This window comes from Myodes glareolus, chromosome 25, assembly GCF_982192425.1.
Source record: "Myodes glareolus chromosome 25, mMyoGla1.1, whole genome shotgun sequence".
Lineage (NCBI taxonomy): Eukaryota > Metazoa > Chordata > Mammalia > Rodentia > Cricetidae > Myodes > Myodes glareolus.
Window position 1 is genome coordinate 3,615,065 of NC_142050.1, and position 6,833 is coordinate 3,621,897.

General features: G+C 40.9%; 1 pseudogene; it reads left to right on the top strand.

Moving 5' to 3' along the window:
* The first annotated feature begins 212 nt into the window (after positions 1-212).
* Positions 213-6,596, top strand: LOC125402551 (E3 ubiquitin-protein ligase MARCHF2 pseudogene; annotated as a pseudogene).
* The last annotated feature ends 237 nt before the right edge of the window (positions 6,597-6,833 follow it).

The following is a 6,833-nucleotide window of genomic DNA, read 5'->3' on the forward strand; positions in this document are numbered from 1 at the left end:
CTTTGTATAGAGTTGGTTGATTGGTGATTAATCTCTCATTTTTAAAGTTTTACTTGGTTTTAAAACATATACATATATATTGAAGAGAAAACAGCGGCTGATGGGCTAGGGAGATCCCAGGGGACTGACTGCACAGTTGCCTAGCCTGGCTGCTGGTCAGGATCCTGGGACCATGGGCCTCAGACCCTGAGGACTGAATCCCTCGCCCCGCCATGTCCAAGATGACAGGCAACTGCCACCACCCCCTGGCTCCTTAAGCAAGTGCTCTGACAACCCTGCATTCTCCAAGGTTATACAGTCCACCGGCCTCCTGCCACCCCAGTGTGTGGCACATGTGTCTTCAAGGAATGGCAGGCTGCTCAACAGTCATCCAAGCTTTGGACATACCAACTTACTGTCCATTCGAATCTTCCATGGGAGCGACTGGGGAGAACTTGTTGTACCAATGTGGCTTTCACCAGCACACGGGAAGCTGGGCACAAAGCAGTTAAGAAGTACCTGATCTCTTCTAGCACCAGCTGCATCACACTGAGTTTGCAGTGAGGAAATGGCACTGACCTCTCACAGAGTGGCTAAAAGACCCAGGACCCACACCAAGAAGGCGACGCTGTGTTGTGACATGGTGTGCTTCATCACACTGCTGGCTACTGTGTCAGAATGACTGTGTCTGCTTGGGGCCCTGGGCCACCTTGGGATGCATGGCCGACTGGAAGCCATGGGGATCAATGCCCTCTCCAGGCTTCATTACCTGCTCTGAATGTTGGTCTCTTTCTGATACCATCTCCAGCTGTACTCAGAATGGAGGAAGACCAATCAAAAAGCCCACTTGAAGATTTGAGCAGCAGATGGTTTGGAGACTATCAGTTTATATATATACAATTTAGTCTTGTAATATAACTCAGGCTGGTTTTTGAACTTGAGATCCTCCACTTTTTATCGGCTGAAATTATAGGACATATAGGACCACATCACTATACCTGACTAGGAAATCTTTTGCTGTAATTTCTTTCCATTTTTCTTTCTTGTCAACCCCTTTAACACCAGTCCTTGTGAAATTCAATCCTGGTTGATGTTAGACATTGTGCCATAGATCACTGGAACAGTTTGCCTGTCTTTCAGTCTTTTCCATTTCATGTCATTCTGTGTATCTATTATGTGTACACTAGTGGGTATCTTTGGTTCCTGTGTCCTTCTGTATATCTATTGTGTACACTAGGGACTGTCTTTGGTTCCTGTGCTATTCTGTATGTCTACTGTGTACACTAGTGAGCGTCTTTGGTTGAAGTATTGGATTTATTGTAGTTGCTAATTTCTCAGAAAATTTTTCTACAATTTCACTTTAGCTTTCTTATAAGGTCTCATTTTTCTGTATATTAGAATTGTATATTTGTATTTCTTTTTGTTGTTTTGTTTTAGAGGAAGTCATAGTACTTAGCCCAAGTTAAGCTCATACTTGCTATGTAGTCCAGTTTTGCCTTTTACTCAAAGACCTCAAAGTTTCTGCCTCTCATAAATTGAGATTACATGCACATACCACACATTTGTAGGATCTATCTTAAAAATTGTCCATTTCTTTTACATTTTCCAATTTTGTAGAGTACAGGCTTTGTAGTAAGACCTAATGATTATCTGAATTTCCTCAGTGTCTGTTGCTATGTCCCCCTTTTCATTTCTAATTTTGTTAATTTGGGTGTTCTCTCTCTGCTTTTTGATTATTTTGGATAGGGGTTGGTCAATCTTGTTGATTTTTCTCAAAGAACCAACTCTTTGTTCCATTGATTCTTTGGACTGTTTTCTGTATTTCTATTTTGTTGATTTCAGCCTTCAGTTTGACTATTTCCAGTCTTCTACTCCTCCTGTGTGAGTCTGCTTCTTTTTTTTTTCTAAAGCTTTCAGATGTGCTGTTAAGTCTCTAATGTGAGCTTTCTCTGTTTTCTTTATGCGGGCACTTAGAGCTATGAACTTTCCTCTTAGCAGTGCTTTCATAGTGTCCCATAGGTTTGGGTATGTTGTGTCTTTATTTTTGTTGAATTCAAGGAAGACTTTAATTTCTTTCTTATTTCTTTCTTGACCCAGGGGTGGTTTAGTAGTTGACTGTTCAGTTTCCATGAGTTTGTAGGCTTTCAGGGGTGGTATTGTTGTTAAATTCTAACTTTACTCCATGGTGATCCGATAAGACACAGGGGTTACTACAATTTTTTTGTATCTGTGGATGTTTGTTCTGTAACTGAGTATATGATTAATTTTCAAGAAGGTTCCATGTGATGCTGAGAAGAAGGTATATTCTTTCCTGTTTGGGTAGAATGTTCTATAGATGTCTGTTAAGTCCATTGATTAATTACTTCTATTAGTTCTCTTATTTCTTTGTTAAGTTTCTGTCTGGTTGACCTGTCCATTGGTGAGAGAAGAGTGTTGAAATCTCCTACTATTAGTGTGTGAGGTTTGATGTGTGATTTGAATTCTAGTAATGTTGCTTTTACACTAGCTTTCAACCCTGTCTCCTTAACTTGGTGACACTCTTGGCCTCTGTTTAGCTTCAGACATTCTATACTGAAAAGTGAGAATTTTTTTTTCTAGGCACTGAGCTTGCTTTATGTCTCTACTCTCAAATGGAAAAAAATAAGAATAAATACATACATCCTGGTCATAAATAAAATGAATCAGTAAATAACAATATCATATATTTAAAATACTGAAAAAAACCTATGAGCTGGGTATGACAGCATATACCTCTAATTAAGAAGGTTGAGGCAGGAGGCTGCTGGGATGTTGTTGCCAACCTGGTCAATATAACAGTTCTAAGCTGGAACTGCACAACATAACAAGATACTGTCTCAAATAGATAAGTGAATATGTAAATAATATTATTAATCTGAAACTACAAACCAAGTAAATAAAGCAAAAATGAAGACAGATTAAAGAGGTAGTGGTGGTAGAAAACCTCAAGGAAACTGTGCTTCCTAGCACAATGGGTGCCCTCTTCCTCAGTGTTCTCCTGCTATGAAGAGACACCACGGCCATGGCGACTCTTACCAAAAAAAAAGCTTTTAATTGGGACTGCCTTGCAGTTCCGAGGTTTAGTCTACTGTCATCAAGATGGGAAGCGTGTCAGCATGCAGGCAGGCATGGTGCTGGAAAGGTTGCTGAGAGTTCTACATCTGGAAGCTCTACAGCAGAAAAAGAAATTGACACTGGGACTTGTTTGAGCATTTGAACCCCCAGTGTCCACCCCGAAGGCCATACTCCAACAAAGTCGTCCCTGGTGAGCCACTCACTGGTGAACAAGCATTCGCATCTACGAGCTTATGGAGCCATTCCTTTTCAAATTACCACAGATGCACATATGAACTCACTGCAGCTGTAACATAATGTACAAGACCTATGCAAGCTCCATCTAGACAGGATCCTAGCTTGGAGTGTGGAAGGTAGACACCTCATAGGCTGACCACACTGCTGAGACTAGTTAGGTGGTACAAACTGAACTCAGGAGGAAAGAAGGAAAAGAAGGAGGAAGATTCTCCAGCTTAGGTGGGAATGATTGGGAAGGTTGAAAGAGTGGTGAAGGGAAGGGTTGAAAGTGGTGAATATGTTCAAAATAAATACTATGAAATTCTAAAATAATTAATTAAAATGTTTTTTTAAAGAAAATTCTACTTTAAACAAAGAAAAGCTGAGGAGAATAATTACCAAAAAAATTTAGAGCTAATGAATGTTGGAGGAACATTTTCAAACAAGAAACATAATACCAGATGGGCTAATGATGCACACAAAGTTAAAACTGTCAGAAACAGCAAATCAAGATATGTGAAAGAAAGAAAAATAACAGAACTATAAAGAAAAAAAACATTCAGCCTAGGCTGGACTCAAAATCGACATGTAACCAAGTACGACCCTGAACTTCTGATTTTCCTGTCTCTACTTGTGGAGTACTGGCATCACAACTGTGCCGCACAGTCTTAGTTGGGATGAAAACGGCCCCCATAGGCTAATGTCTGAATACCTGATCCCCAATTGATGGAACTATTTGAGAAGAATTGGGAGAGATGATCTTGTTGGAGGAGGTGTGTCGTGTGGGTTGTGCTGTAAGGTTTCAAAGGAATCACACCATTTTAAACTTGTTCTCTCAACATCCTGCTCGTAGTTTGAGATGCAAACTCTCAGCTGTTTCTGCCATCATCCTTCACTCCACCATTATGAAATCTAACTCCCTGAAAATCCAAGCCTAATTAAATGTTTTCTTTTATAAGTTGCCTTTGCCATGGCATTTTACCATGGAAATAGAAAAGTAACTAATATATAATCACCATGCTGCGTTTAGTAGTAGAGATGTATTAAAGAGCATTGTCCTTTATTATTCTCTGTGTGGCATAATTTCTCAGTGGAAAGGCAGAATATTTCTATGATATGGACCCCATATTTCTTATACGTGTGTGTGTGTGTGTGTGTCTTTCTTCATTCGCTTACCATCCCTAATCAAGTTCCAGAACCCAAATTACATGTGTCAAGTTATACAAAGCCTCAAACAAAAAAACTGGATGCAGACAGCTGATTACAGGGAATTCCTGCATTCAGTCATTTGATGGAATAATCCTGAGAGATATATACATATAAAGAACTAATGTAAAAGTTATGATTAAAAAGTAAAATATATTTCAAAGAAAGTGCCATTCTATTTATCAGGTATGTGATGGCTATTCTTGGTTATCAGCTTGACTACATCTGGAATTAAATCTGTAACTCAAGTCTGACTTTTACTTAATTAGATTATCGGAGGAAAGAAGACTCACCTTTCTGTTTCAGTCCCTCCCCTAAAGAGAAGAAGATCTACCTTACATTCAGATATCTTGAGGTCAGGGTTAGATCACAAAGCAGAAGTCAAAATGGCAGCACTGCTAACAATGCCCTAAAATGACAATCCAGGTTCTGCCCAGGCCAGACTCTTACTGGATATAACAAAAGGGTTCTGACAGGTAAACAGAAACCTAAACCCAGCATTGCCCAGAAATCTCCCGATGTAGATTTCTGTTTGTCAGGAAAATCACTACTTGCCTTCGGAACTCAGTCGAGTATCATGGGCATAGTGAACCTAGTTCCTGACTTATGTAATAACCTGAATCAGATCACAGATTCTCAACTTGCTATCATAAATCACATCCCTTAGAGCTGCTTCACCCTTCTCTCTTGTGGCAATCCAGCCTTTTGTCTCCCAACAAACATTTTCTACTTATGAACTGGTCTACTTCAGTGGTTTACTATGCTTGCTTACATTAGATGCCAAAACCCAGGAGAGATGACTGGGCACCCCTAAGACCCTGTCCCTCCTTTAACTGAACCAAACTTCTGACTTGGTCCTCCTGTGATACAGATAAAACAAATTTGTTGGTCTTTACCACTCACCATGTTGAACTCCAAATTTGGAGTCCATCTCTTTGGCCACTTTTCTCCACTTCCTGCCCTACCTACTCTCATCTTTTCTCCCCAGCTTGGGTAAGTGTCTTTTTCTTGGAGCTGCCTGTTAGTGTCCCACCCCATTACATGAAAGTAATGTAGGCAGTCCCCTGTGCCCTTTTGGGTGCCCCATTACATGGATAGGGACACTATCCACTGTAATCTTGTACATTTCTCTGACATGTTGCAACACTGTGGGGACACCCTCAGGAAGCTGTCCCCATCCTGAGGACACCTGTCCTATGCCCTTACCCTGTTCTTTGGTGCTCTCCTGTGTCTCCATTTCCATCCCCTTCTATCCTCATCATCTGTAAACCCTACTTCCTCACATTCACATACACTATTAGATCCTCATACTTCCTATGCATGACCTCTAATATTTGGACTTAGGAGGAAAAATTCCTACTATGTCTCTCCTACATCTGGTTTGCTCTTGTCCTGGGGACTATCTTCTGCCATTCTTTCTTCAGGACCTCCCCATTGGATTACACAAGGGAACTTCCCATTCAAAATTAGACTCTTCCTCTCACCTGTTTTCTCTAATTGCTTTCCTCCCTTGGACTTTGACATACATTTAAACCTCACTTAATGCCCTCTGGTAAAGTTGCTCAAGACAAAATAATTTCTTGTCTCCTAGCTAGGATCCAAAAAGTCTCCCATAAAGTGGTAAATTTCAACAAACAGTGATGTCAGCCAGAGGACAGGCTGACTCACATCAAGCTACGAATTCTCAAAAAGATATGCTTGTCCTTAGCTCTCACTTCCTTTCCCAACCAGTCCCTGATACTAGGAAGAAAAGTTTTTTATATGATGGCTCCCATACATCTCAGAGAGATCTTTTGAATAAAACGTTTAAGGCCTTAATGTGCAGGAGGAGCAAGAAAAGACAGAAAGGGCTTCCTGTGATAGACAGACTGTCAACTTCTGAGAGTAGTCCTGAGGCCACCGCCAAAGAAGACAGGCCTCCAAAAGACTCCACTTGGAGCTTGCTTCAAGTGTGGAAACTCTGGTCACTGGGCAAAGAACAACACTGCAACTCATCTGCTGCCAGGACCCTGCCCAAATTGTGGACAGGTCAGACATTAGAAGATCAACTGCCCCTCTGCCTCAAGCCTTCCAAGTTCATCTTCCACAATAAAATCTTTTGAATCTTCTGGGCCTGGTGGCTAAAGACTGATACTGCTCTGAGCCCTATGCCTCCAATAAAATCATTAAGATTACCATGGAGGATCCTAGGGTAACTGTCCAGGTAGCATGTAAGTTGTCATTTTTAATTGATACAGATACTGCTTGGTCCATATGTCACACTCACTGTCGTAAAACTTATCCTTCCCTGGTCTCCACGTCCCCATGATGTGTACTGATGGCCAGTCCCACCAGCCAGG